Genomic DNA, 10,483 nt, shown 5'->3' with positions numbered 1-10,483 from the left:
GTGCCTAATCAAGTCTTGCATGGAAGATTGTGCATTGAAAGGCGAACATTAATAATTTGCACAAACACATTTGGTTATGTTTTATTAAAGCTCTTTTTTCGCTTCATGTAGTATAATGAGAGCATAAATAGGAACATGTACCATATGGTATTTAATTGTGTTCATATGTAGCTCACTTCAGATTTTTATTTTGCTCATGAACCAGTGTGTGAAACCAGCTGCAATTAATATGTAATCACAGCATATAGGTGAACAGAGGGGGTGGGGTCGGGCACAGAGCCAGATCACAGGGTCATGGTAGGGTCAAGTCTTGTGGGACGGCTTACAGGTGGTAGAACCAAATAAAAGGTCAGGGTGGTGTCACGTCTTGGGGGAGGGACTACAGTTGTTACACGCTGACAAGGTGAACAGAAGTTAATCACATTCATTAGAAATGGTAATTATCTGAATACTTTCAACCACCAGGCCACTATATATGAAAACGTACGGTAGTCATTCGTTCACTCATATCTTCTTTTTACCTTATAGATACGTCACCTTATCACAACAGTACCAGCTGTGAGTGACACACTGGATGTGTTAATGAGTGTCAGCCACATTGAGCGCTACACCTGCTTCTCTTAAATGTTCAGACAGATCACTAAAAACATTCATTCACATTTCCACAATTAGGTACTGAATTATAAGCAGAGTCAACTTTGCTGTCATGGTAGTGATGTACATTATTATTGTTAGATTACTACACAACATAAGCTGTTTATGTACAACAGAACACTTAATTTTACAAAGCATTCCTGCATGAACATTGTATGTTGTATGGTGTTGAAAATAAATGTGCCAATTAGGTTCACATGTACATTTATGTTAAGATGGATAATGTACAGCTTGCCTGAAACATATCATTGTCATTTTGTTATGTGATGCTGATATTTAGCCATAAATACTCCCACTACACAAACTTCATGCTAATCATGTACACATGTCAATAACATTCTGATGTTATTCTTCTAAATAGTTGCTCCTGAAGCTCCTGGGACACCTGACACTGAACATGTCTCATCACCTGTCTCATCAAGGTCATCATCAAGCATGGAAGGTGAGTGTTTGAGGTGCAGCACATCTAATGTGTACATTTGTCAAATTTCATGTGCCATGCAAAATAAATGCCTTTCACATGTAATTAACTTCACATCAGTTATTGTAACAGACGATGGAGTGTTTCCTGACAACATGTATTGTGTGTGTTGTAACCTATCAGCTAGGAGTTGTGAGGTTACAACAACCTTTCATTCATTCTTCTTTCAGACTGAGTCGAAACATCATTGTTACTTCAAGCATCATCTTTTAATTGGACACAAATTAAAAATTATGGAAACATGTTATGTGTTCCACTATGAGAACAACTATCATTATATTGAAAAACAAGTGAAAGTTCCATAATGTCTTTCTTTATTTGTAGAACCAGATGTTGCCGCTCAAGGACAAATTCACTCAAGTGACCATGAAGCTGTTGCCACTCCTGGATTAACACAGCATTCAAGTCCTCCTGCTCGTGACACCTACTCAGCTATTGCAGCTTCTGAAGAACGAATCTTGGGTGAAGAAAATCGTTGCGATTCAGAAATGATGTCAGTGCTTGAAAGGATGCTGTCATTGCATGAAAGGATGCATGAAAGGTCAATATCAGAACTGTCACAAATTCAAAAAGTCATCATCCAAGTTCCTAAAGAAATCCAAAATGTAAACATGACATTACAAGCACTAGTTGCGAATGACAGCAAGAGAACAACAATTCCACTTTACCCCATCTGAGGATGGATCTTTACATGCTGCAACTTTTTCTCCTGAGTCATCAGTTCTTCATTCCCCAGTTCTGGATGATACAGGTACAGTAGGTGCAAGTTCTGTGCAGGTCCCTCTCAACATCCAACCGCTTACATCTGTTCAAAATCTGGAACCGACACCTACAAATGAGACACGAAAAAAAAAGTTAGGGCAACAATTACTACTAACCAGCTTTTGGAAAAAGATTAAAACACCAAAACAAGAAACTGCTCCACCATCACTCTTGCAATGTTTATCAACTGCTTCACAACTGCCACAGCCCACACCCAGTGCCCCTGAACTGCCACAGCCCACACCCAGTGCCCCTGAAGTGCAACAGCCCACACTTAGTGCCCCTGAAGTGCAACAGCCCACACCCAGTGCCCCTGAAGTGCAACAGCCCACACCCAGTGCCCCTGAAGTGCAACAGCCCACACCCAGTGCCCCTGAAGTGAAACAGCCCACACCCAGTGCCCCTGAAGTGCAACAGCCCACACCCAGTGCCCCTGAAGTGCAACAGCCCACACCCAGTGCCCCTGAAGTGTAAGTGCCCACACCCAGTGCCACAGAACTGCCACAGGCCAGTACAAGTCGTACAGTTAAGGCCAGAGTAGTTGCCAAAGGGAAAAGGCAAACACAACAGCCAACAAGCAGGCCTGTGACTCTCTCTCAAAAGGATAAACAAAAATAAATAATCACATTCACTTAATTTGTTGGTGTCCTGGTGGTGTTTACTGCAGACTATTTCATGCATAGTGTATGTATGATCATGTACAGATGCTTCATAACATTCAAGTATGTCCTTGTACACATGAATGTTTAGAAATGCTCACTGACTGAATGAAGGCATATTTGATAACATATGAATATGTATTAATCCTCAGTTAATTAATGGTACAACATTATTACACACTTGCCATGTTAATGGAAGCTGACATTCACTTAGCTCTTGTTCAAGATGAGATGTATCTGGGTTATTTTTGTAATGTAGATAGTCATTTCATGCTAATATTATTGACATACAACTTTAAGTAACTACCCATATAACAGCATACATTTTTATGTTATGTTTTCTGGTGTCTTAACTCTGTAAGAATTACTTACCTTAATCTTCTTTCATAGTTCATAATGTTGGCATGTGATCATGTATGATTTTTGGTTACAATAACAGATCTGTAAGTGTGTATGAATATATCTGTAGTCTCTATGTATCTCTATGTATCTCTATGGATATATGTAAACACACACACACAGTGTGTGTGTGTGTGTGTGTGTGTGTGTGTGTGTGTGTGTGTGTGTGTGTGTGTGTGTGTGTGTGTGTGTGTGTGTGTGTATATATATTAACTGATTAATACAGATAAATATATATATATATATATATATATATATATCTGCCACTGTTGTCAGCAAACAGGCCTTGTATTAATGAGATATAAATGTTAGGACACTTGCTAAAATTATGGGATCAGTATGATTGAGCCCATAATTCACTCACCTGTATTTAACTTAGAATATGATTACAACAAGGCCTACTTACACACATCAATGGCTTTAGTTTAGCACTCTATATATAATATACTATATATATATATATACTGTTAAATTCAACTTATACACATCTGACTCAAATAGGCCCTCAAACATACTCACCCAGTAATGTTATAAACTGTAATGAACTGTTAAGATAATTACAACAAGGCCTGTTTGCACACAAGGCCTTCAATGTAGATATATATATATAATTAATAGTTAATTATATATAGATAAATATATATGTTGATATATTTATATATATCTAAGTATATATACACACAGTGGTAGACAAATCACCAAAAAATCTACTCGCCGAACAAAAAAATCTACTCGCCACCTAGTACCACACGTGTGCTGCTTGGGCCAATAGGCGCTCGCCACGATGTTAAATCCACTCGCCCGGGGCACGCAAATGTATAGGTTTGTCGAACACTGTATATATATATATATATATATATATATGTATATATCAAGAGAGACTAACAGAGAGAGTCAAAGAGAGAGAGAAACAGAGGGGGAAAGAGAGAGAAAGAGAGATAAACAGACAGAGAGAAAAACAGAAAAAAGAAACAAACAGAGAGATGTGTGTGTATTGTTAAATCTAGCTAAGCGTAACCAGAAATCTGTTCATCATAGCACTGTAGATGATTTCACACACATTGTTATTCTAATTCAAAGAGTCTACTTGTTTTGCACATGTTGATTGCCTAAGCCGAAAGTAAAGTTTCAATTCCTCTGAAAAGAGTATCTTACCCAAAGAATTTCAGCCAATTATTGTAACAAATTTCTTGTGGGAGAATACCTAGGCGTATAACTGCTAGGTTGTATTATAACCTTGGAAGAAACCGCGAAGATAACATGTAACTATTCACACATTCAGCAGACATCCGTATGCGTTCAACTTAACACAACGTACACTTGGAGAGAAGAAATGGCAGAAGCTTCCACATTGCACAGCCATCCATGTAAATCATACAAATTTATGATTTATGAAGCAATCGAATCAACGCCAGAGAAAAGTGCAAACGTGGCCAAAATCTATGGCTTGATCCAAAAGAAATATCCATACTACCAAGAACCTGACAAACAACGAAATTTTAAAACTTCTGTACGATTCACTTTATCCGCAAATGAATGTTTTGAGCGTGTCCATGATCGGCTAGATCAACGATATGGATGCTGGCATGTTGCGCCATCATTTAAACTTACCATGGAACATGGAACATATCTTCTGTTAAATAGCATATTTTTGCCTAATACCAGTGACACTGAAGCCGCACCCACTGTCGCGTCTGCTGATATACCTGCACCCTACATTCATCAAGACCAGATGCAAGATGGACATAACTATGATATATATCCAAACTTATATGGGCAATACCAATGTGGATGGGAAAACAACCAACCACTGTACGTACCTCCGGACATCTTGTTTGAAGAAGCCACTGCAGATCCATATGACACCCTCATGGAGATGTGTGTGATTCAGGATTCAACGGTTGCCTCAACCATGGATGATACTGTTGTGCCTTCCTGGAGCGAGCAGTTGCAGCCAAATCAGTTTTGACTTCTACAAGAATGGTAAATACAAATTTCGTTATGCCTTTACTCAAATTATATATGTATACATTAATAATATACACCATTTGTTAGCCAAAGGAGTGTATACAGCTTAACATTGCAGACAGCCTTACATGTAGCGTGCACAAAGACATTATTTCCTATAACAATATACTACATGACGAACCGTTAGTACACATTGGTGACGGAGTCCTAAATCATAGATGCTTATCACTTTTAAAGTATCATTTCAACATGTTACACTAACTGTAACACACACACCTCATTGTTTAACATTCAACATATAAAAACAAAGTGTCGCCCACATATGACGTGGGAACCTGGTCATGTCCCAAGGCGTCCTTAAAAAGGTTACCGATGCAAGCCCCACCCCCAACCGACATTCACGCGTGAAACAGTATTGGCTGTGCCCATAGCTTATTGTTACGGTCAGTGCAGTGTGTCATGCGCGCGCGTCGGTGGGGCGGTGCGTGCACAGCGCTGGAGGCCAATGTTCATTCAGTGGGAGGGGTGTTTGCGTGCATTTCACGTTGCCTTAACATGACGTCACACGTATTTTGTTCGCTCATTGGCTGATTGTCCGTTTTTGCCGTGGGCACACGTCCGTTTACAAAGTTTAGATATGTACGTATGTTGAAGTGAATCTGTTTCGCTTCCATATCATAACTTTCAGCCATGATATGCGTAATGCTAACAGCACCATGGAGGGACATGTATTGAACGCACAGCGTACACATCGTTTTGCGCATGCGCTAAGACTTAGTCCACACATTCGTGACGTGCGCGCGCAACAGTTGTCTGGAATGACGCGGAAGCAAGATAATGTAATGAGCACAGCATTTTAACCAGCCCAGGGACTGCACGACCTCTGGCTGTCCCAAAATCTAAATCTCCCTGTATCTCTTCATAAAGAGCTAAGATTGCTGCTGAACTCAAACGATAGCGACTTACAATCTCCTCCTCACTCATCCCATCTAACATGGTTCTCTCCCTGTACAAACGAGGACGAGGCACAACTTCTCTCCTCTCTCTTCTCCTCTCATCTCTTTGCCCTCTCCCTCGACCTCTCCCTCTCCTGTCTGCGTGCCTGTCACTGTCCCTGTCTTCTCTGTCCCTGTCCCTTCCTTGGCCTGTGACATCCTCTCCATCAGCAAGCCTCTCATCCAATAGAATCTTCCTCCATCTCATAAACATTCGCATCATTTTCAGGTCTGTAGCTGTGAATGCGCAGGTAATTGCCCTCCTTTAAATACCTATGTGATGATGTCAGGTGACTTGCTGAAGTGCAAGGTGTTACATTAACATATCCAAGTTGTTCACTCCCAACGTGTATCCAGTACCAATTAAACGGATTATTTATGTGTGTTCACCAGGCAATCATGATATTTGAGAATGATGTAACGTTAAGCTTTGTACAACCATTTATTGGCAAGTATTTCTGGAATGTGTAATGCATGTACCACTTCAGAACGCAACACTCAGTCATCTAATTAGGATACAACCATGACATTGACGTTGAGAAACTACGTTGCAACATGTGTAATTTGGCATGTTATTGTCACCTGTTCACATGAACTAATTGTAATGTGCATATGCATAATGTAATGCCATCAGGATACTTGCTATTGATTCAGTTTCAATCGTGTAAAAATGAGTAACTATTATAGATGTGTGTATAAGTTAGCATGAAGTGATTCTAATGCATCGTGTACAATGTAAACATGCAATGTTATTGACTGTCCAATTGCGGACGTCATCAAAAGAGGGAGGTCACAAAGTACATGTAAACATGAAAACAAACAGCTACATTTACATTTGATCATGCGTTACACATTCAAAGCATTCTGTAATGTATACCAACATTACTATACGCTGGATCTGTTAGATGTGTGAAATGTCTTACATCATATAATAAATTGAAGCACACTTAAGTAACATGTTTCATATTATGTGACCTGTTCCTTTAAGAGTTTACTATAGGATTTTCCCTTGACACATCATAACATTAAGACTAATGTGACACGCAAATCATCATAACATATAAAAGTACAATGTTATGCCAATAATAAACGTAAGCGCTGACACGATGAAGTGAATGACCTCGACACTGTAATGCCAAGCACATTTTTATTATGAGCAATAGAACGTAAACAGTCCTATAATGTTATAAGTCCCTGCTCCATTGACTCCATTGATGTAGGGATGAGGTTTTTTTTCTAAGTGCCGTCCCGGTAACCTTGCCGATCCTTCTCCCCTCCAACTTGCCAACTTTAGTTGGCGGGACCAATTGCCGATGAAAACTCCATTTCTGAGTGCCGATCAGCATCAAAGCTGATCGGGGCTACTTGAATACTGCCGATTTCAAAAAGTGCCGATAAGTGGGTTATCGGCAGCCGCATGCCGATAAATTTTTATCGGCAAGAAAAACTGCCGATTTTGAGCATTTATCGGCGCTTACTGAATCTCAAATCCAATTTTGGCGGGAAAATGCCGATAAAAGCCTTATCGGCGCTTACTGCATGAGGCCCTATGTCACAATACATACAGACATACACACATACATAACTACACACATACCTACATACTGTACATACATACATACATACACACATACATACTAGAAAAACAGACAGCAAATACAAAAGCATGATCTCCACTGATACTGTACTGTATATTTGTTTTAATTTGTGAGTTCTGCTTTGTATAAGGCATTTATTGGGTCTTCCACCTTTCACTAAACTTTTTGCTACACAGAATGTTTCTTAAAAGTGAAGTCCCACTTAACAACCCATGATAAAGTGGGAAGAAAGTAAAAGCGGTTAGCCATGTTACAGCTTCTTATGGGATATTTTATTGTCAGACCATAATTCAAGATAAGTATAATAACTGCATATATAGTGTATTCTCGACAAAATAATAGAACTTACGCCAGGATTCGCAAACCTCCGATAAACGTCACCCGTGCGCGATCCGACGTTAGCTGCCAGTGACTTACATGGCAGTAAACACTGATCGAGCTCTAATAACCCCTTACACCAACGCTTCGTGAATCCCACCAGAGTGCTTAGTTAGGGCAGGGGTGGGCAACTCCAATCCTCAAGGGCCACCAACAGGTCAGGTTTGCAGTACATACCTGCTTCAGCACAGGTGGCTCAGTCAAAGACTGCACCTGCGCTGAAGCAGGGATATCCTGCAAACGTGGTGGCTCTTGAGGACTGTAGTTGCCGACCTCGGAGTTATAGGGCTTCTACTTACCTAAGGTAAGAATGCTGCAACAATTAGTTTGAAGAGAGCGGGGCCCCATCATAAAGTAGCTGGAAGAAGATTGCGGTGACCATATTTAAGACGCCAACCCCAAAAAATTATTTCTTCAATATTGATAATGTACCTTTAAAAGTTAAAAAGTTAATTTGCAGTGTCTAGATTGACCATGCCGAATGACAATAAAGTGAAGGTTTTTAACTGCAGCTCCAGTGTAATTATAAAAACATGACAAACGTCTTCCTCAATAAACTCATTAAAATTGAACTTCCTTACATTTGAATTTGCGAGCTGTTGAAGAATAACAAAGTCAAGATAAAATACTCCAGTCATTTGCATACGATATCAGCACCGTGTCAGGTCGAAAATGAATGTTATCACCTTCATTAAGTTGCATTTGTGATACGTCAGCTGAATTTACAGTGAACTGCCATACTTTTTACATGTAGTGTCCTTCCTAGAAAGAATCCTTTGTCTGTTAGTAAGCATACTGATTGGGAGTAATAGAAATTGCTAGCAGCTACTGTAATTATACGTCTGAAAGTCTGCTGCACAAAAATATCAAGGCTGTACGGTATGCGTATCAATGCAATTTTCGATCAAAGCTGACCTATCCAGAATCGTTTCTGTTTTGTGGTACCTGGCTTCATGTGTCTCAGAGGGCAGCATGGGAGTGTCAACAGAAGGTCTACTTATGTAGTAGAAGTTGGTCACTTCCTTCAGAATGGTTGCCCCATTGGCCCTTTACAACACCTCCCGATCTACTAAAATGGTAGAAATCGGCCCTTTCCTCACAGAGATGCCATCAGGGTCATTTTTAGGTTAATCAGCACTACTCCTCACTACTGGCACAACTTCCCCCCCAACCAGATGTCTGGAACACACCTTCTCCACTCAACAACCCGGTTGACCCAAGGTCAAGACTTGAATCCTGGGCCCCCAGCAGTGCTGTTGGTGGGCTCTGTAAGAATGCAGTGTAACATGGACTCTGGTTGGGATTGAGCACTGCACGGCATCTATAACTTTCAGGATCCTCTTGGAGCTACACACTTTTAAATTATATTTCGTATTATTTCTAATTCTTTTAAAATCAATATAGTTTAAACTTACCCTGTGTTCCCCTATAATCACTACAATTGGGTTTCTCACCCTTACCAGGTACTTTCCTACCCTATTACTGAGGAGCGCCAGGTATACCAAGCTGTCTCATGGGACCATTGTATTTATTTCACAGCAAAGAACTATGTATGATAACATAGTAGACATAGGGCCTCATGCAGTAAGCGACGATTATGTGAAATCGGCAAGCTTATCGATTAGTCATGTTATTGGCGTTTTTCCCTCTCCGTATGCAGTAAGTGCCGAATACATTCAAAATCAACCAGAAAACAAATCCGCCCACTCTCACGATGATGAGCCGATCACACACAGGTGTATCGGCGTGCGTGGCGGGGTGCTGTTAGGTTGCACAATCACAAATCTTGCTGAATCAGGCGAAACAAGCATGTTTTTGATTGCGCGCCATATTTAAAGGCAACGTGTACTGCTAATCATTCTCTGTGTTGTTGGGAGTGAGAGAGAGAGAGAGACGCACAGAGCTGGACGATTGAAGATTTGCATATTGACTGAGAGACTTGTTGTGTATTGGGTGAGCTTTGTCCTTTGTTGTTTTGTTTACATCTTTGTCTTGTTTTATATGTGGAAGTGGGTCGTGTGATTGCCTGTACATTTCTTGTCTGTTTTTTGTGAGTGCTGGAAGTATGCCCGCAAAGCGTGGGAAGAGTGATGCTGGTGGGAGTGGGAGTGCTACTCGTGGGAGTACGCGTCGGAGTGAACGTTCTGTTCAGGGGAGTGATGTTGCTGGTGCACCGAGTGGTGTTGCTGGGAGTGGGAGTGCTGTTGTTGGGAGTGGGAGTGCTGGTGCTGCGAGTGGTGTTGCTGGGAGTGGGAGTGCTGTTGTTGGGAGTGGGAGTGCTGTTGTTGGGAGTGGGAGTGCTGTTGCTGTGAGTGGGAGTGCTGGTGCTGGGAGTGGGAGTGCTGTTGCTGTGAGTGGGAGTGCTGGTGCTGGGAGTGCTGGTGCTAGGAGTGTGAGTGCTGGTGCTAGGAGTGTGAGTGCTGGTGCTAGGAGTGTGAGTGCTGGTGCTAGGAGTGGGAGTGCTGGTGCTGGGAGTGCTGCTGGTGGCGCAGTTGCTGATGGGGTGTCTGGTGGTGGCGTGCTTGCTGGTGGCCAGCTTTTGGAGGCTCTTCCATTGGAAGAAGGAGAGTCCAGTCAGCACCAGCCAAG

At 41.2% G+C, this 10,483-nt stretch overlaps 1 protein-coding gene and 1 long non-coding RNA gene across 2 annotated transcripts in view; one reads left to right on the top strand and one right to left on the bottom strand.

Moving 5' to 3' along the window:
* The window catches only part of GFRA4 (GDNF family receptor alpha 4), a 470,610-nt gene that overhangs the window by 22,712 nt on the left and 437,415 nt on the right, over positions 1–10,483 (top strand). The window lies entirely within an intron of this gene.
* The window catches only part of LOC142472238 (uncharacterized), a 40,476-nt gene continuing 31,794 nt past the window's right edge, over positions 1,802–10,483 (bottom strand). Inside the window, exons 3-4 of the long non-coding RNA XR_012789634.1 lie at positions 4,776–4,927; positions 1,802–1,964 (exon numbers count right to left, since the gene is read on the bottom strand). This is a non-coding gene — a long non-coding RNA (uncharacterized LOC142472238). The remainder of the gene's footprint in view (positions 1,965–4,775; positions 4,928–10,483) is intronic.

Source organism: Ascaphus truei, chromosome 1 (assembly GCF_040206685.1).
Source record: "Ascaphus truei isolate aAscTru1 chromosome 1, aAscTru1.hap1, whole genome shotgun sequence".
Classification (NCBI taxonomy): Eukaryota; Metazoa; Chordata; class Amphibia; order Anura; family Ascaphidae; genus Ascaphus; species Ascaphus truei.
This window is presented reverse-complemented; position numbering and strand designations above follow the sequence as displayed.